The sequence below is a fragment of the Lithobates pipiens genome, unplaced genomic scaffold, assembly GCF_037356315.1.
Source record: "Lithobates pipiens isolate NorthernLeopardFrog02 unplaced genomic scaffold, aLitPip1_a1.2 Scaffold_8, whole genome shotgun sequence".
NCBI lineage: Eukaryota > Metazoa > Chordata > Amphibia > Anura > Ranidae > Lithobates > Lithobates pipiens.
This window is the reverse complement of record NW_027507903.1, coordinates 608,232,466-608,252,525: the sequence shown is the minus strand read 5'-3', so window position 1 is coordinate 608,252,525 and position 20,060 is coordinate 608,232,466. Positions and strand designations below refer to the sequence as shown.

Sequence of the window (20,060 nt, the reverse complement as noted above, 5' to 3'; positions counted from 1 at the left end):
ACTTTTAACCTTACATGCTCTTGATAATCTTATCAAATGTGAGTTGCCTGTGTATATATAACTTATAAATAAAATTGTGTGTTATGTCTACACCCAGAGGCGCCCCTCTCTTTGTATTTTTCTTAGGAGACGCCATTGCCTGCAATAAAGCATCTGCAGGCTCTGATTGGCGAAGGTGGAGAGGTGGGATGGATGACATCATGATCTCCACATTGCCCAATCAGAGCCCAGTATTCATTGACAGAAATACAAGGCAGTTCCTTAGAGGAAGAGGGATCGGAGTACAGGCACTCGTTTGCAGTGATGACGAACCTTGGCACCCCAAATGTTTTGAAACTACATTTCCCATGATGCTCAACTACACTGCAGAGTGAATGAGCATCATGGGAAATGTAGTTCCAAAACATCCGGGGTGCCAAGGTTTTCCATCACTGCTCTATTATTAACCTTTGCAGTGGGTGGGGCACTGAAAGGGTATTTTTTTTTTTTTTTTTTTTTAGTTCTGGACATCAGATTTAAATGCATAAAAGCAGTAGTAAGTAAGATTAACCACTTGCCGACCAGCGCACGACGATGTACGTCGACAGAATGGCACGGGCAGGCAAATGGGCGTATATGTACGTCCCTTTAAATTTGCCGCCCTGCCATCGGGAGCGCGCCGCCGGCGGCGCGCTCCAGCGCTGGTCGGGACCCCCGTGAGTCTGGTCGCGGGACTTGCGGACTCGATCGCCGCGGGCATCCCTGCGATCATCTCACGGAGCGGCCGAATGGAGGAAATGCTGTGTAAACAACATTTCTCCATTCTGCCTAGCAACTAGTGACGCTGATCTCTGCTCCATGTGATTGGAGCAGAAATCAGTGTTCACTAAATGAAAGCCCAACCCCCCCACAGTTAGTAACACACCCCTAGGAACACTTAACCCCTACACTGCCACCCACTGGTTAACCCTTTCACTGCTAGTGTCATTTACACAGGAATTACTGCATTTGTATAGCAGTGATTACTGTATAAATGACAATGGTCCCAAAAATGTGTCAAAAATGTCCGATGGGTCCCCCACAATGTCGCAGTCACAATAAAAATCGCAGATCGCCGCCATTACTAGTAAAGAAAAAAAATAATAAAAAATTATTAATAAAAATGCTATAAAACTATCCCTATTTTGTAAACGCTATAACTTTTGCGCAAACCAATCAATAATCGCTTATTGCGATGTTTTTTACCAAAAATATGTAGAAGAATACGTATCGGCCTAAACTGAGGGAAAAAAATGTTTTTTTATATATTTTTGGGGGATATTTATTATAACAAAAAGTAAAAAATAATGCGTTTTTTTCAAAATTGTCGCTCTATTTTTGTTTATAGCGCAAAAAATAAAAACCGCAGGGGTGATCAAATACCACCAAAAGAAAGCTCTATTTATGGGAAAAAAAGGACGTCAATTTTGTTTGGGAGCCACGTCGCACGACCGCGCAATTGTCAGTTAAAGCGACGCAGTGCCGAATCGCAAAAAGTGGTCTGGTCTTTGACCAGCAAATTGGTCCGGTCTGAAAGTGGTTAAATACAAACAATTTTTTAAAATAATGTTTTAAAGCATGACTGTAGTCAAGATGCCACACGATCAAAGTCTCAGCTGACGTTATATTGCATTGTTATGAGATGAACAAATCTAGCTCCATTTGATTAGTCTTGGGAATCTCAAATGTAGGAATCTACTGTATGTATAAAATATTCACATACTCAGAGCAAAAATTGCTGTATTGTCTCTGATGCACATAGTTCCTATATCATCAGCGCCATCTAGTGGCCATAGTGCTTTTTTCCCTCAGAAATTAGGCAAACAGTAGAAAAACACATTAAAGCCACTAGATGGCGCAGATGATAGTGGATCAAATCATATTAGGGAAAATACAGAAAATTTTCATTCTCACTGTGTGGAGTTTTTATACATAGACTCCTTAATGTCAAATTTAATTGGGGGGGGGGGGGGTAAATGATGGCTATTTTTAGGGGTGAAAGTGATATAACAAGCAATTTGGCCGCATCCTCTTGCGTGTCACTTCCTGTATGTAAATATCACACAGAGATCATGGGAAAGGAATCCTGGGTCATTTATATTAGATTGATTTGAATTGTATTAAAAGGAATAGACTCAAAAAAAGTGTAAAAAGGGGAAATTTGTAATTTTGAAAAGTAAAATAAATAATAGCACTGAACAGTAATAATGTCTCCCTGAGCTGAGTGATGATGTCATAATATTGGGTCTTATGTGAGATTGTTACATGGTATTGTCAGTGAGGTCAATCCTTACCTGTTCCTCCTTTATGGAGAAACAGAAATGATGAATGGAGGACGATGAGTGCTGATTACACAAATCTCCCCCCACTGCTCTGAATGACAACTCAGGGTGGTGTGATTCTGAACACTAATTGCTGACAATCGCAATATATTTTGTATTAAAAGCAGAATAATCATTCTAATTAATAAATAGAATAAGACCAGTATGACCGCAAGTCTTGTGTGGGTTCCCAGATTGCAGGCAGTTCTCTGCAAACTGCTGCATGCGTCAATATAAAGCTGATCATGCCCCCCAAAGAACGCAGTGTGACCTGTGACATCGGATGGAATTGAGTCGCGTGAGTGTGAAAATCCAATTCCAGTGTGGCCAAAAAAAAAAGGGTCCTGCACCATTTTGATGCGATGCGATTTTAGCCATAAAAACTATGGCTGAATTTGCATCGCAAGTGATGTCTGCCAACGCATAAGTGTTGACCCGGCCAGGTAAAAGGGTTAATTTTAGGGCTGTTACTGATTAAAATTTTCGTGTTCGACTAATTGTTTTTTTTTTAATCGGCTAATTTCGATTAATTATAACACATACAGATCCAACTACTTTTAACTGATCTCCTTGCATTGCAACTCTGCATTAGTCAGTGTTAAATGTGGTATACACTATATACAATCACCCGACACTAGTTTCCACAATTCATGACTTAACTTCACAGTTCACACAAATACCATTTAAATTCAAAATGTAGCACTGACATTTTTATTTTTTTCCACAGTAGCGTGACAATCCCTCCGCCTGGCCATTGTATTGCACAATGGCCACCTTTTCACTCTCCTCTTCGTTATCCCTTTCCTCACTTTTTATTTATTTTATTTGTGTTGTGTGTCACTTTTTATGTTTGTCACCTGCATGTTTGGCTAGTAGGGTATCGGTCCTCGGGCCAACCCTGAACGTCTTGTGGGAGGGTGGACATAGGCCTTCTGGCTTGGTTCGCTCTCTCTTTGGGGGGTCTCCCATCAGGGGAGCCCCTACCCTAGTACCTGGGTCGGTCTGTTTCGGCGGACCTTTCCAGAGAAAGGCGGTCGTCCGGCTTCGGCTGGATGGGCCATGTATTTGGTACCTCAGTCCCCGTCTGGAGCCTAACGCCCCGGGGTCAGGGTAAGGTCTTTCCTTGTGGAGGACAGGAGACACCCGTTGCACGTTTTTGTGTGTCCACTTTTTTTGGCACCAGGTGGAAGTTTTTTGGGGTGTGTTTTGCTCACCATAGGCTTTTAAAAAAAAAAAAAAATCCCTCCACCTCCGGTCTAACTAATCACTCTCACCTTATGGCATGGACCCCTGTGCAAACAGGTGGTCATGCAAGCAGGTATCAAAAGGGTTAATATGGACCATAAACTTCTCTCACGTCTCCTTAGATCTCAGCAAGGACGCCAGGTCATGGGTAGAAAGAAAAGAGCTATGTGCTCACCGCTTAAGTATAAGATTTCATTTTTGTGTTCAAACACAAACTACTCACATAAAGATGATAAAAACACAGCATGTAAAGCCGACAATCGTGTTAGTTCCGTAGGGCAGCAGTGGGTGACGTCATGCGTAGCTCCTCCCCCTTACGTGCTACGTTCAATCAGAATTTCAACGTCACCGGACTCCTCCCCCCTTCCCTTCGTTAGCAGACGGAGGCACTTGGGGAAGGAGGGGAGGAGTCTGGTGACGTCGATATCCGTGACGTCACCGGATCTCCGACGGAACTCCCTCAAGACCCGGAAGCCGGCGGAGAGGTGAGCACCGATTGAAAGAATTTTGATCAATCAAAAAAATGTATGGATTAATCGAGGAATTAATCTTTAATTTCCACAGCCCTAGTTATTTTTTATTTGTAGCCTGGGTCATTTATATTAGATCGGTTTGAATTGTATTAAAAGGAATAGACTCAAAAAAAGTGTAAATTTCTAATTTTGGAAAATAAAACAAATCATAGAGCCTGGCAGTAATAATGTCTCCCTGAGCTGAGTGATGATTTTATAATATTGGGTCTTTTGTGAGATTGATAGGTGATATTTTTGGTGAGGTCAATCCTTACCTGTTCCTTCTTATGGAGAAACAGAAATGATGAATGGAGGAGGATGAGTGCTGATTACACATATCTTCCCCACTGCTCTGAGTAACAACTCAGAGTGGTGTGATTATGAACACCAAACACATACTTCATTGGTTTAACTGCAGAGTAATTGTTCTAATTAATAAAAAGAATGATGCTGGTGTGAGGTAGCAGCTGTGGTAATTCTTGTGTGGGTCTCTAAATCGTAGGCAGTTCTCTACAAACTGCTGTGTGAGTCAATATAAAGTTTACAAAGCCCCCAAATCAGTTCTTGGAACGCAGTGCAATCTGTGAAATCGGATGGAATTGAGTTGTGAGTGTGAACAAAATAAAAAGGGTCCTGCACCGTTTTGATGTGATGCGATGCGATGCAATGCGATTTCAGCCATAGAAACTGTAGGGCTGAATTCGCATTGCATGTGATGTGCACAGTAACCCAGTGTGAATCACATGCAATGTCTGTCAACGCATAAGTGTTGACCCGGGTTATTTTTTTATTATAGGGTTATTTTTTTATTTTTTATTTATTATTATTATTTTTTTATTATTTTATTATAGGGTTATTATTATAGGGTTATTTTTTTATTCATTTTTTTGCCTGGATAATTTATATTAGATTGGTTTGAATTGCATTAAAAGGAATAGCCTCAATAAAAATGTAAAAACGGGGAATTTGTAATTTTGGAAAATAAAATAAATAATAGAGCCTGGCAGTAATAATGTCTCCGCGAGCTGAGTGGTGATGTCATAATATTGGGTCTTATGTGAGCCTATTATATGGTATTGTCAGTGAGGTCAATCCTTACCTGTTCCTCCTTTATGGAGAAACAGAAATGATGAATGGAGGATGATGAGTGCTGATTACACAAATCTCCCCCACTGCTCTGAATGACAACTCAGGGTGGTGCGATTCTGAACACTTATCGCTGACAATCACAATATATATTGTATTAAAAGCAGAATAATCGTTCTAATTAATAAATGGAATAAGACCAGTATGATGGCAAGGCTTGTGTGGGTTCCCAGATTGCAGGCAGTTCTCTGCAAACTGCTGCATGCGTCAATATAAAGCTGATCATGCCCCCCAAAGAACGCAGTGTGACCTGTGACATCGGATGGAATTGAGTCGCGTGAGTGTGAAAATCCAATTCCAGTGTGGCCAAAAAAAAAAGGGTCCTGCACCATTTTGATGCGATGCGATTTTAGCCATAAAAACTATGGCTGAATTTGCATCGCAAGTGATGTCTGCCAACGCATAAGTGTTGACCCGGCCAGGTAAAAGGGTTAATTTTAGGGCTGTTACTGATTAAAATTTTCGTGTTCGACTAATTGTTTTGTTTTTTTTAATCGGCTAATTTCGATTAATTATAACACATACAGGCATTTGATTCGGTGGAGTGGGCGTATTTGTGGGAATGCCTGCATAGGTTTGGGTTCGGCCCCAGGTTTGTGCGCTGGATACAACTTCTATATCAGGACCCCTCTGCCCGTATTTTGGTGAACGGACAGATTTCCAGCCCCTTCTCCCTTTCCAGGGGCACGCGACAGGGGTGTCCCATCTCGCCACTGCTTTACGCACTGGCAGTGGAGCCCCTGGCTATTGCCATTAGAGCGCACCCGGGCATCTGCGGTCTCCGCATGGGGCAGCTCTCAGAGGTTATCAGCCTTTATGCGGATGACATGCTGCTGTACTTGGAAGACGCAGGCCCCTCTCTGACGGCGGTGCTGGATGTGATTCGTCGCTTCGGTTTTTACTCGGGCCTTCGCATCAATTGGTCTAAGTCCCAAATTCTCCCCATTGACGTTTCCGTTCCCACGAGAGAGCAGTCCCTGCTACCCCTCGAGTGTACGGCTCAGATTAAGTACCTTGGCGTTCACTGCTCTCGCTCCCCCGCGGACTATGCTAGCCTTAATGTGGAACCCATGTTCCCACTTCTGAAGCGCAGGACCCAGGTCTGGCCCAGACTCCCTATCGGGGTCATGGGCCGACTGGGTCTTGTAAAAATGATCCTCCTGCCCAAGTTGCTCTATTTATTCTGGCACGCCCCGCTTTATCTACCACGTCACTTATTCCGTGACATGGAGTCCATTCTCAACTCCTTCATTTGGGGCTCCTCCAGGCACAAGTTGGCCTGGCGGACCCTCAAATGCCCTGTCCACCTTGGGGGAGCTGCGTTGCCGGATCTGGAGTTGTACTATCTGGCCTCCCAGCTTTCTCACCTGTACTACCTCAATTCCTACGACAAACTGAGATATTCCCACCTGGTGTGCACCTCGGTGACGGATGTAATAGCGCACCCCTACCAAATTATCTTTTGTAAACACCGGGGTCTCTCCGGACTGGGGACTGGACGTATCATGCTTGGGCATCATGCCCGTGTTTGGCGGGAGGCGCAGCTCAGGGCTGGCGCCACCCCCCTGCATGCGCACACGCCCCTTTGGGACAACCTGGATCTGCCTGAATTGCTGGGGATACCGGACTATAAGGTGTGGATATGCAGGGGGGTCGTCTATTTGTCCCAGGTCTACGAGCCTCACGGTGTCAAGTCATTCCAGATGCTTAAGGATGAATTCGGCCTCCCCAACCACGCGTTTTTTCGTTATTTACAGGTTCGCCATGCCTTGCAGGCCCAGTTTGGGAATGCGCCCCCGCCCCTGCCGCGCTCGCCCCTGGTGCAACTGATTCTTGGTGATGACTCCCGTAAACTTATCTCTGCCATATATTCGCATCTCCTTACCCCTGCGGCCACAGCTTATGCTTATAACCTCAAGCCAAGATGGGAGGCTGACGTTGGGCAGGTGGATGACGAGCAATGGGGGGAGGCCCTGGCGGTGTCCGTCGAGGTCTCTCCCAAGCTGTCGGACAGACTCACTCACCTTTACATACTACACCGTTCTTATGTCACCCCCACCCGGCTAGCAAAATATAAACCCGATTTTGACCCTGTGTGCCCTAGATGTGGCGACGCGGCTAGCACTTATTATCATCTTATCTGGACCTGCCCCCCCATACAGCGGTACTGGGCACAAATAATTCAATTTCTGCACGATCACATGGGCTCCCCCCTCACTCTATGCCCTCGCCAATGTATTCTTGGCCTTCTCCCTACCCGCGAAGAGAGCAAATATCTTAGGATATTTCTTCAAGAGGTTCTCTTCACTGCTAGGATGCAAATAGCTCAACTATGGCTTCGACCCCAATCCCCAACGATTCAGCAGTGGAAGAGTGCCATCAACCGAACTATACCATATAAAAAAATCATCTATTCTAATCGTGGGTGCCCACAGAAATTCCACAAGATCTGGGATAGGTGGCTAGAGAGTTCCCTCAGCTGTGTGTGATGAGATGGCGGGGATGTGGGAAGGGGGTGTATTGTCACCCCTCAGGGTATCCTTCTGGGGGACTTGTGGGGTTCACTTGTATACTGCTTATGGATATTGCACCTTGTACACTATGTCTTCTCTTTTATTATGTCAGACATGGACTATGTGCTCCTCCCTGATGTTTGGTGCCTGTTGCACCTGTTCCCGACTGTGTATCCTTATGTCTACTCCTTTTTTTTGAATGCTCAATAAACTCTGACTTGGTTAAAAAAAAAAAAATTATAACACATACAGATCCAACTACTTTTAACTGATCTCCTTGCATTGCAACTCTGCATTAGTCAGTGTTAAATGTGGTATACACTATATACAATCACCCGACACTAGTTTCCACAATTCATGACTTAACTTCACAGTTCACACAAATACGATTTAAATTCAAAATGTAGCACTGACATTTTTATTTTTTTCCACAGTAGCGTGACAATCCCTCCGCCTGGCCATTGTATTGCACAATGGCCACCTTTTCACTCTCCTCTTCGTTATCCCTTTCCTCACTTTTTATTTATTTTATTTGTGTTGTGTGTCACTTTTTATGTTTGTCACCTGCATGTTTGGCTAGTAGGGTATCAGTCCTCGGGCCAACCCTGAACGTCTTGTGGGAGGGTGGACATAGGCCTTCTGGCTTGGTTCGCTCTCTCTTTGGGGGGTCTCCCATCAGGGGAGCCCCTACCCTAGTACCTGGGTCGGTCTGTTTCGGCGGACCTTTCCAGAGAAAGGCGGTCGTCCGGCTTCGGCTGGATGGGCCATGTATTTGGTACCTCAGTCCCCGTCTGGAGCCTAACGCCCCGGGGTCAGGGTAAGGTCTTTCCTTGTGGAGGACAGGAGACACCCGTTGCACGTTTTTGTGTGTCCACTTTTTTTGGCACCAGGTGGAAGTTTTTTGGGGTGTGTTTTGCTCACCATAGGCTTTTAAAAAAAAAAAAAAAATCCCTCCACCTCCGGTCTAACTAATCACTCTCACCTTATGGCATGGAGCCCTGTGCAAACAGGTGGTCATGCAAGCAGGTATCAAAAGGGTTAATATGGACCATAAACTTCTCTCATGTCTCCTTAGATCTCAGCAAGGATGCCAGGTCATGGGTAGAAAGAAAAGATCTATGTGCTCACCGCTTAAGTATAAGATTTCATTTTTGTGTTCAAACACAAACTACTCACATAAAGATGATAAAAACACAGCATGTAAAGCCGACAATCGTGTTAGTTCCGTAGGGCAGCAGTGCTTGACGTCATGCGTAGCTCCTCCCCCTTACGTGCTACGTTCAATCAGAATTTCAACGTCACCGGACTCCTCCCCCCTTCCCTTCGTTAGCAGATGGAGGCACTTGGGGAAGGAGGGGAGGAGTCTGGTGACGTCGATATCCGTGACGTCACCGGATCTCCGACGGAACTCCCTCAAGACCCGGAAGCCGGCGGAGAGGTGAGCACCGATTGAAAGAATTTTGATCAATCAAAAAAATGTATGGATTAATCGAGGAATTAATCTTTAATTTCCACAGCCCTAGTTATTTTTTATTTGTAGCCTGGGTCATTTATATTAGATCGGTTTGAATTGTATTAAAAGGAATAGACTCAAAAAAAGTGTAAATTTCTAATTTTGGAAAATAAAACAAATCATAGAGCCTGGCAGTAATAATGTCTCCCTGAGCTGAGTGATGATGTCATAATATTGGGTCTTTTGTGAGATTGATAAGTGATATTTTTGGTGAGGTCAATCCTTACCTGTTCCTTCTTATGGAGAAACAGAAATGAGAAATGGAGGAGGATGAGTGCTGATTACACATATCTTCCCCACTGCTCTGAGTAACAACTCAGAGTGGTGTGATTATGAACACCAAACACATACTTCATTGGTTTAACTGCAGAGTAATTGTTCTAATTAATAAAAAGAATGATGCTGGTGTGAGGTAGCAGCTGTGGTAATTCTTGTGTGGGTCTCTAAATCGTAGGCAGTTCTCTACAAACTGCTGTGTGAGTCAATATAAAGTTGACAAAGCCCCCAAATCAGTTCTTGGAACGCAGTGCAATCTGTGAAATCGGATGGAATTGAGTTGTGAGTGTGAACAAAATAAAAAGGGTCCTGCACCGTTTTGATGTGATGCGATGCGATGCAATGCGATTTCAGCCATAGAAACTGTAGGGCTGAATTCGCATTGCATGTGATGTGCACAGTAACCCAGTGTGAATCACATGCAATGTCTGTCAACGCGTAAGTGTTGACCCGGGTTATTTTTTTATTATTTTATTATAGGGTTATTTTTTATTTATTACTATTATTTTTTTATTATTTTATTATAGGGTTATTATTATAGGGTTATTTTTTTATTCATTTTTTTGCCTGGGTAATTTATATTAGATTGGTTTGAATTGCATTAAAAGGAATAGCCTCAATAAAAATGTAAAAACGGGGAATTTGTAATTTTGGAAAATAAAATAAATAATAGAGCCTGGCAGTAATAATGTCTCCGCGAGCTGAGTGGTGATGTCATAATATTGGGTCTTATGTGAGCCTATTATATGGTATTGTCAGTGAGGTCAATCCTTACCTGTTCCTCCTTTATGGAGAAACAGAAATGATGAATGGAGGATGATGAGTGCTGATTACACAAATCTCCCCCACTGCTCTGAATGACAACTCAGGGTGGTGTGATTCTGACACCAATCACTGACGATCACAATCTTCATTGGTTTAAAAACAAGAACAGAATAGGTATATTGACTTATTAGGTAGGGGCTAAAATGCGATTTTCCTTCTCTTCCTGATTCTTATCTGAAAGAGAAAGTGATGGATCCTCTACTTATCATCTGAGCTGGTGTGCCTTTTGGAAAATTTCTCCTTTATTCCTGTTCTGGAGACAACTTTACATTTTTTATTGGTAAATGGGATATATAGAGAGGGAAAATCTCTGACACCGCTCTATCCAAAAAAAAAAAAATAACCTCTTATTAATTGCTATTCAAACAAAGATCAATGCATATAAAAAGCCCTTTCACAGGCATTTTGTCCTATGGCCGGTTAGCTCAGTTGGTTAGAGCGTGGTGCTAATAACGCCAAGGTCGCGGGTTCGATCCCCGTACGGGCCAATTGTTTTGACACATTCCTTTGCTTTAAGTAACTTCTAGTGACTGATAACAATGCGTTCAACTACACTATGCATTTAAATACATTTGCAGGTTTGTTTGTTTTTTTGCCTTAACCACTTCAGCCTCGGAGGAATGCTTAATGACACGGGGTATTTGTTTGCGATACGGCACTGCGCCGTTTTAACTGACAATTGCGTGGTCGTGCAACTTTGTACCCAAACAAAAGTGACGTCCTTTTTTTCCCCACAAATAGAGCTTTTTTTTGGGGGTGTTTGATCTGCTCTGTGTTTTTTTGGGGGGTTTTTTGGCGCTATAAACAAAAAACAGTGACAATTTGGAAAAAAAAATGTTTTGTACTTTTTGCTATAATAAATATCCAAAAAAAGTTTTAAAAAAAACGAATTTCTTCATCAGTTTAGGCCAATATGTATTAGTCTACATATTTTTGGTCCAAAAAATAAATCGCAATAAGTTTGCATTGATTGGGGATCTAGAAAATAGGGGATAGATTTATGGCATTTTTATTATAATATTTTTTACTAGTAATGGCGGTGATCAGCGATTTTTCATCATCAGTGCCCTGATTACAATTAAGTGCCCACCAGTGCCAGCAATCAGTGCCAACCAGTACCCACAATTGCCTCAATCTGTGCCCAGAAATGCCAGAAACCAGTGCCCACAAGTGTCAGCAATCAGTGGCCATTAGTAATTCCAGTCAGGGCTGGCTATCAGAGCTGCCCATCAATGCCCATCACTGCTGCCCATCAATAATCATCACTGCTGCCTATCAATGCCCATCAGTGTCGCCTATCCGTGTCGCCTATCTGTGCCCACCAGTGCTGCATATCTGTGCCCACCAGTGCCACCTATCTGTGCCCAGTTCCCACCAGTGCCACCCATAATTGCCACCCATCAGTGCTCATCAGTGCCACATATCAGTGCCCATAAGTGTGGCATATTCATGCCTCCTCATCAGTGCCACCTAATCAGTGCCCATAAGTGACAGTGCCCTTCCACTGAGATCAATGTTGGGCACTATTCCTCCCACTAATATTAATGATTGGACACTATTCCTTATCAGTGCCCATAAGTGCCACCTCATCAGCGCCCATCAGTGAAGGAGAAAAATTAGTCATTTACAAAATTTACTGACAGAAACTAAAAAACTTAAAAGAAAAAAAAATGTTGGTCTTTTTTTAGGAAAAAAAAAAAAAACTCAGAAGTGATTAAATACCACCAAAATAAAGCTCTATTTGTGTATACAAAATAATAACAATTTCACATGGGTACAGTGTAGAATGACCGCGCAATTGTCATTGAAAGTGTGATAGCACTGAAAGCTGAAAAATGGCCTGGGCAAGAAGGGGGTGAAAGTGGCCAGTATTGAGATGGTTAATAACATTTTAAGTTAACCGCTTGCCAACCAGCCACAGTATATATACTGCGGCAGGTCGGCTCTATTGCGCAAAACTACGTACCTGTGCGTTATTCCGTGCAATAGACAGTATGTCGCACGTGCACCGCCAGAGGTGCACACGGATTGGCCAGAGGGGGAACCAAACAGTGATGTCAGCTCCACAGAGAGGCAGAACAGGGATCTGTCAATGTAAACAAGGCAGATCTCCATTCTGACAGGGAAGGACACAGAGATCTTCTGTTCCTGCTAAGAGTGAACACGGATCTCTGTGTTCATCCAGTGAGTCCATCCCCCACACAGTAAGCAAGCACCTCCTAGGGGCACACTTAACCCTTTGATCGCCCCTTTCCTGCCAGTGTCATTAGTACAATAACAGTGCATATTTTTAGCACTGTTCACTGTAATATTGTCACCGGTTCCCAAAAAAGTGTCAAAAGTGTCCGTTAGGAATGCGATTTGTCCGCTGCAATGTCGCAGTCCCACTAAAAATCGCTGATTGGCACCATTACTAGTAAAAAAATAAAAAAGTAAAAATGCCATAAAAATATCCCATAATTAGTAGACGCGATAGCTTTTGCGCAAAGGAATTGTAATGGCACACTATTCCTTCCACTGATATCAATGATGGGCACTATTCCTCCAAATAATATTAATGATTGGACACTATTCCTCCCACTGAAACCAGTGATGGGACATTATTCCTCCCACTGTTGGAGGAATCAGTGCCATACAGTGCACATCAGTGAGTGCTCATCAGTGCCCTACAGGGCCATCAGTGCCACTACAGTGCCCTATTAGTGCTCATCAGTGTCCAACAGTGCACATTAGTGCTCATCAGTGAGTGCTCATTAGTGCCACCCTATCAGTGGTTCCTCATCAGCGCCGTAAAAATGTGTAAAGAATGTGTTTAAAAAATTCCAAAAACTTGTGGAAAAAAATTACGTGTTCAAAAGACTCATAATGCCTCATAGAATATACTTTGGGGTGTTTGCTTTCCAAAATGGAGTAATTTTATGGGCGTTTTCATTCCCCTGGTGCTGCAGGGCCTTCAAAATTGTAATAGGTAGTCAGGAAATTAGATGTGTAATTTATGCTCCTAGAACCCCTGATGGTGCTCCTTGAATGTTGGGCCTTTGTATGTGGCCAGGCTGTGAAAAAGTCTCACACATGAGGTATCGCCATACTCAGGAGGAGTAGCAGAATGTATTTTGGGGTGTAGTTGCAAGTATGCCTATGCCTTGTGAGAGAAATAACCTATTAATATGACAATTTTGTGAAAAAAAATCTTCATTTTGCAAAGAATTGTGGGAAAAAATAACAACGTCAAAAAACTCACCATGCCTCTTAAAAAATAGCTTAGAAATCTACCTTCCAAGGTCCAAGTTCATTTGGGGGATATTTGTCCTTTCCTGGCTTGTTAGGGTCTCAATAAATGAGATAGGCCGTCAGAACATCAGGTGTGATCAATTTACAGTGATTGGCGCCATAGCTTGTGGATGCTATAACTCTCTCAAAGAACAAATGATATACACTTATATGGGTTATTTTTGCCAAAGGAATGTAGCAGTATAAATTTTGGTCAAAATTTTTGATGAAAATGTACCAATTTGCACAATTTGTAAACAGGAATGAAGAAAAAGGCATGTTTTACAAAATTTTCGATGTTTTATTATTTATAACATTAAAAAAACACTCTCTGTTGGGACCTGTGTTTACAGCAGTGTTAATCTTTACGTCAAAGTTTGCTTTCGTTTTAGTCATAGTCTTTTAACTAAAATGTAGTTTTTAGTCTTAGTCGTTTTTTATTCATCTGAATTGTTTTAGTTTTAGTCGTATTTTAGTCATCTTTATTGTTTTCATTTTTAGAAAAAAAAAAAAAACACTGGTGATTAAATACCACCAAAAGAAAGCTCTATTTGTGTGAAAAAAAAAGGACGAAAATGTCATATGGGTACAGTGTTGCATGAGTTAGTAAATGTCATTCAAAGTGTGAGAGCGCTGAAAATTGGCCTGGTTAGGAAAAAGGTCTCACTCGACGAGGATGGGATTCGAACCCACGCATGCAGAGCACAATGGATTAGCAGTCCATCGCCTTAACCACTCGGCCACCTCGTCTACTTATTGGCTGTTTTTAAAATTTTTGTTTTTTTTTAAATCAAAGAAATTATCAGATTTAGAATATTTTTTAGAAATGAATGACATTCTATTGCTGGAGATGTAAACACCAAGAGAACACTAGGAAGGTAAATCATTGTCTGGTATCCTATCAGAGGCAGTCTGATATTTCTATATAAACTAAGCAACCAAACATTATTATTATTATTTTTTTCAGCAAAGACCCTAGAGAATAAAATGGCGATCGATCGTTGCAATATTTTATGTCACATGGTATTTGTGCAGCGGTTTTTCAAACGCAATTCTTAAGAAAAAAAGACACTTTAATGAATTAAAAAAACAATACATAATATATACCCCAATTCTTTGTAAAAAAAAATGTAAGATGATGTTGCACAGAGTAAATAGATATCTATATAGTTTTTTTTTGGCACATTTAGTTCAAGCCTAGCACTTGATAAAGCAATTTCGTAATTGGAGTTGTATATATGCATTTTTGCACATTTTGAATTTTCACTGCATGCTTGTTTAATGAATTTTCACGAATTCATTGTGTGTTTTTCACACATTTATTCTATATTAGCACTAGCACTTTACTATTACCCAATTAAGCTTGTTTGCGCTGTGGTATTCCCATTTTCTTTCACATTAGTTAGTTATTATTTTCAGATTTTATCGAATTTTCGGATATCGGATATTCAAATTTCCAAATTGACAAATCTAAAAACTTTCGATTTTACGATTATTTAAATTTACGAATATTAGTAAAAAAATGTTTTAAACAGGTTTTTTGGATATTTACGAATGAACAAATTTGTCAAAATTCCTTAAAAAAATAATTCATAATGAAACGAATTGCACATGTCTACAGGTTACCTGTTTAGCGCTACAGAGGAGGTCTAGCCTAGGTCAATAAGACCCTAAATCTCTCCTTTACCTTAAAAAGCAAAAGATTGTGTACTCCCGCTCTAAACCAGAAGTGACGTCATGTCTTTGCTCCGGTCCTCCAAGACCATAGAGGTGATCAGAGACGATCTGGTCTCTAGTAACCTTTATGGGAAGCTGCGTGACCTGTTGGATCATTTCACGTGCGTTCCGGTAATAACGGTAAGCCTAAGAAACACTGCTGAGCGGCAGGATCCAATGGCCAATTAGCCACTCAAACTCCTTTAATGAGACAGTTGATTGAAAAAAGAAGTTCCAGGGTTATGGCTGATAGCTTCAGCCATAACCCTGGTAAACCACCTGCAAGCCACAACATATATATAGACATACTGTGGTCGGCGAGGGGCTAGAGAATTAGAATAAATGCAAAGGTGGACACAAAAAGATTACGAATGTTACATCATAAACAAATTCAACTTCAAGAATTTGCATAGCTTTTATAGAGCTCTAAACAGCAGCCTTGGCATTATTAGTACCACGGCTAACCGACCAGAGTTTTCTGGGTTTTTCATGGACCATGAATGAGTATATACCAGTTTTCATGTTCAAACTATTGGATGTCCCTTCTAAATGCTATTGGTCTACATAGCAAGGGTCTTATTAATAGGGATGGCCGAACTGTTTGCGTGTTCGCGATTCGCCCGATCGGTGGACTAGTTCACCCGGAGGACATATGTGTTTACAGTGTGAAAGAACTTTGACCCATGATGACACATCCATCATGTGGTACAGGACAGCCAATTGAGACATGTCAGCACATGGACAAGTGGACATTCCCCCTACCTTATAAATAGACCTGATTTGGTGGCCATTTTACATTCTGTCTTATTTCAGTGTAGGCACAGGATGCTGTGTGGAGCAGGGAGAGACTGTAGTGACACAAATCGCTAGCTATTAGGTCCACAAAAGTCCTTTTAAGGACTGGTATGGCATAGGTGTAGTACAGTATATAGGGTTAAGTGCACTGCTGTGCTGGTGATTGCAGCAGCCTGTCTTTTGTCAGTGCAGGGAGGGACAGGACGCTGTTTGCAGCAGGGGCAGTCAGTTTAATCACTAGCTATTACTATTAGGTCCACAAAAGTCCTTTTAAGGACTGGTATAGGTTTACAGTATATAGGGTTAAGTGCACTGCTGTGCTAGTGATTGCAGCAGCCTGTCTTTTGTCAGTGCAGGGAGGGACGGGACGCTGTGTGCAGCAGGGGCAGTCAGTTTAATGACTAGCTATTACTATTAGGTGCACAAAGGTCCTTTTAGGACTGGTATAGGTGTACAGTATATAGGGTTGTACACGTATAATATACTTTCTTCGAAATATAGAAAGAATATTATACTTGACTGCTGCCCTATTCTGCAGCAGTCCTTTATCAGTGTAGGGACTGAGGTACAGTCTGCAAATCACTAGCTACTTGGTCCACAAAGGTCCTTGTAAGGACTGGTATAGGTGTACAATATATAGGGTTGTGGTGCACTGCTGCAGATTACTGCCCTATTCTGCAGCAGTCCTTTATCAGTGTAGGGACTGAGGTACAGTCTACAAATCACTGGCTACTTGGTCCACAAAGGTCCTTGTAAGGACTGGTATAGGTGTACTATTTGGAGGATTGTGGTGCACTGCTGCAGATTTCTGCCCTATTCTGCAGCAGTCCTTTATCAGTGTAGGGACTGAGGTACAGTCTGCAAATCACTAGCTACTTGGTCCACAAAGGTCCTTGTAAGGACTGGTATAGGTGTCCAATATATAGGGTTGTGGTGCACTGCTGCTGATTTCTGCCCTATTCTGCAGCAGTCCTTTATCAGTGTAGGGACTGAGGTACAGTCTGCAAATCACTAGCTACTTGGTCCACAAAGGTCCTTGTAAGGACTGGTATAGGTGTACTATTTGGAGGGTTGTGATGCACTGCTGCAGATTGCTGCCCTATTCTGCAGCAGTCCTTTATCAGTGTAGGGACTGAGGTACAGTCTGCAAATAACTAGCTACTTGGTCCACAAAGGTCCTTGTAAGGACTGGTATAGGTGTACAATATATAGGGTTGTGGTGCACTGCTGCAGATTTCTGCCCTATACTGCAGCAGTCCTTTATCAGTGTAGGGACTGGGGTACAGTCTGCAAATCCCTAGCTACTTGGTCCACAAAGGTCCTTGTAAGGGCTGGTGTCAGTGCTCTATATCACGGTGCTGGTGTCAGTGCACTCTATCACGGTGCTGGTGTCAGTGCTCTATATCATGGTGCTGGTGTCAGTGCTCTATATCACGGTGCTGGTGTCAGTGCTCTATATCACGGTGCTGGTGTCAGTGCACTCTATCACAGTGCTGGTGTCAGTGCTCTATATCACGGTGGTGGTGTCAGTGCACTCTATCACGGTGCTTTTGTCAGTGCTCTATATCACGGTGCTGGTGTCAGTGCACTCTATCTCGGTGCTGGTCTCAGTGCTCTCTATCATGGTGCTGGTGTCAGTGCTCTCTATCACGGTGCTGGTGTGGTGTCAGTGCACTCTATCACGGTGCTGGTGTCAGTGCTCTATATCGCGGTGCTTGTGTCAGTGCTCTATGTATCATGGTGCTGGTGTCAGTGCACTCTCTCACGGTGCTGGTGTCAGTGCACTCTATCACGGTGCTGGTGTCAGTGCTCTATATCATATGGCTTGTGTCAGTGCTCTATATATCACGGTGCTGGTGTCAGTGCACTCTATCACGGTGCTGGTGTCAGTGCTCTATATCACAGTGCTGGTGTCAGTGCTCTATATCACGGTGCTGGTGTCAGTGCACTCTATCACGGTGCTGGTGTCAGTGCTCTATATCACAGTGCTGGTGTCAGTGCTCTATATCACGGTGCTGGTGTCAGTGCACTCTATCACGGTGCTGGTGTTAGTGCTCTATATCACGGTGCTGGTGTCAGTGCTCTATATCACGGTGCTGGTGTCAGTGCACTCTATTACGGTGCTGGTGTCAGTGCTCTATATCACGGTGCTGGTGATCATCTCCTGCACCCTCGTCATAGCCCACCCTGACCTTTCCTCTCCTCCATTGCCTTCATGCGCTCCTGAGTCCTGAATTGTCAAAATTTCACATATAAAAAAAGAATGCTTGTAGTTGTCGATCCCAGATTCACTTCATACATGTATTATGTCAGTGGCCATGTGGTGGGACTATGTGTGCACAGCTAGTAATTATTTTGTGGCTGGAAATATGACCTGTAGGTTTTTAAAGTTCGCCTGCCATTGAAGTCAATGGGGCCCGCCATGAACTTTGCGGTTCGTGAACTTTCCGCCGCGTTCGCGGTTCGCGAAACGTCCCGTTGGAAGTTCGTCCATATCTACTTATTAAAGGGAAAAAGATGGATGGAGTGCTAAATGTATAAAAATAGTGTTAGAAGTGTCCTTTATATGAGACTCTGTGGCGCAACGGTAGCGCGTCTGACTCCAGATCAGAAGGTTGCGTGTTCAAATCACGTCAGGGTCATGTGAGTTTTGATAAGTCTTGTTCCAAAAAGAGGAACAATGACATAAAGGAAATGCAGGCACGATTTTTAATGCAGAAGAGACGCGGTATGTCTCTACTGCATTCATTTTTCTAACCTGCATGTAGGCACCGTAAACTGACCATCGCATGTGCGGCTCAGTGTTCACCAAGCTGTTTTGCAAACCATTTAGTGAGTAATTGAGAGATTGTTCTGCTGCCAACACATCACTTGCAGTCTAGATGATTCCCAATGCTAACACCTACAGCAATTTTTTAAAGTCTGCAGGCTTAAATAATTGATGGATGAGTTGACTTGCTGGAGGAAGAACCAGTAAGTGGAATTATGGGACTATAGGGTCAGTTTCTTATATCATTCTCTGTTGGGACCTGTGTTTATGGCAGTGTTAATCTTTGCATCAAAGTTTGCTTTAGTTTTAGTCATAGTCTTTTGACTAAAATACAATTTTTTGTCTTAGTCGTATTTTAGTAATCTGAATTTTTTCATTTTAGACATATTTTAGTCATCTGAATTGTTTTCTTTTTTGGTAGAATTTATTCATCTGAATTGTTTTCCTTTTAGTCGTATTTTAGTCATCTGACTTGTTTTCGTTTTAGTCATATTTTAGTCATCTGAATTGTTTTCGTTTTAGTGTATTTTAGTCATCTGAATTGTTTTCGTTTTATTCGTATTTTAGTCATCTGAATTTTTTTAGTTTTAGTCGTATTTTAGTCGACTAAAATCTGCAGTAAATTAAATTAAATTAAAGTGAAACAATAAAAGTGTAATATTCCTTTAAATTTCGTAGCTGGGGGGTATCTATAGTATGCCTGTGAAGGGGTGCATGTTTCTGGTGCTTAGAACTGTCCCTGCACAAAGTGTCATTTGTGCAGGAAAAAAAGTCTTTTAAAATCACTTGCGGCTATATTGTCGGGTCCCGTAATACAGAGAACACTCAATGAGTGTTCTCTGTATTAGCCGACAATTCTTTCATTCATTGATTAAAAAAAAAAAAAAAAAAAAAAAAATAAAGCGTGGGGGTTCCCCTAAATTCAATTACCAGGCCCTTCAGGTCTGACATGGATATTAAGGGGAACCCCGTGTCAAATTAAAAAAAAAATTTTATTTAATTTTTTAAAATTTAATCAATGAATGAATGAATTGTCGGCTAATACAAAGAATACTCATTGAGTGTTCTCTGTATTACGGGGAGCCGACAATTTAGCCGCAAGTGATTTTAAAAGACATTTTTCCTGCACAAATGACACTT

At 42.2% G+C, this 20,060-nt stretch overlaps 8 non-coding genes across 8 annotated transcripts; 7 read left to right on the top strand and 1 right to left on the bottom strand.

The window, feature by feature from the left end:
• Window positions 1-2,289: 2,289 nt before the first annotated feature.
• On the top strand, window positions 2,290-2,424 carry LOC143965178 (U8 small nucleolar RNA). Its single transcript, XR_013271568.1, has one exon. It is a non-coding gene; the product is annotated as a U8 small nucleolar RNA (small nucleolar RNA).
• Window positions 2,425-4,348: 1,924 nt separating this feature from the next.
• On the top strand, window positions 4,349-4,481 carry LOC143965180 (U8 small nucleolar RNA). The gene has a single exon (XR_013271570.1). It is a non-coding gene; the product is annotated as a U8 small nucleolar RNA (small nucleolar RNA).
• Window positions 4,482-5,172: 691 nt separating this feature from the next.
• Window positions 5,173-5,306, top strand: LOC143965175 (U8 small nucleolar RNA). The gene has a single exon (XR_013271565.1). It is a non-coding gene; the product is annotated as a U8 small nucleolar RNA (small nucleolar RNA).
• Window positions 5,307-9,472: 4,166 nt separating this feature from the next.
• LOC143965184 (U8 small nucleolar RNA) lies at window positions 9,473-9,605 on the top strand. Its single transcript, XR_013271573.1, has one exon. It is a non-coding gene; the product is annotated as a U8 small nucleolar RNA (small nucleolar RNA).
• Window positions 9,606-10,296: 691 nt separating this feature from the next.
• LOC143965177 (U8 small nucleolar RNA) lies at window positions 10,297-10,430 on the top strand. Its single transcript, XR_013271567.1, has one exon. It is a non-coding gene; the product is annotated as a U8 small nucleolar RNA (small nucleolar RNA).
• A 353-nt stretch (window positions 10,431-10,783) lies between these two features.
• Window positions 10,784-10,857, top strand: TRNAI-AAU (transfer RNA isoleucine (anticodon AAU)). The gene has a single exon. It is a non-coding gene; the product is annotated as a tRNA-Ile (tRNA).
• A 3,450-nt stretch (window positions 10,858-14,307) lies between these two features.
• Window positions 14,308-14,389, bottom strand: TRNAS-GCU (transfer RNA serine (anticodon GCU)). Its single transcript has one exon. It is a non-coding gene; the product is annotated as a tRNA-Ser (tRNA).
• A 4,331-nt stretch (window positions 14,390-18,720) lies between these two features.
• On the top strand, window positions 18,721-18,792 carry TRNAW-CCA (transfer RNA tryptophan (anticodon CCA)). The gene has a single exon. It is a non-coding gene; the product is annotated as a tRNA-Trp (tRNA).
• Window positions 18,793-20,060: the final 1,268 nt, after the last annotated feature.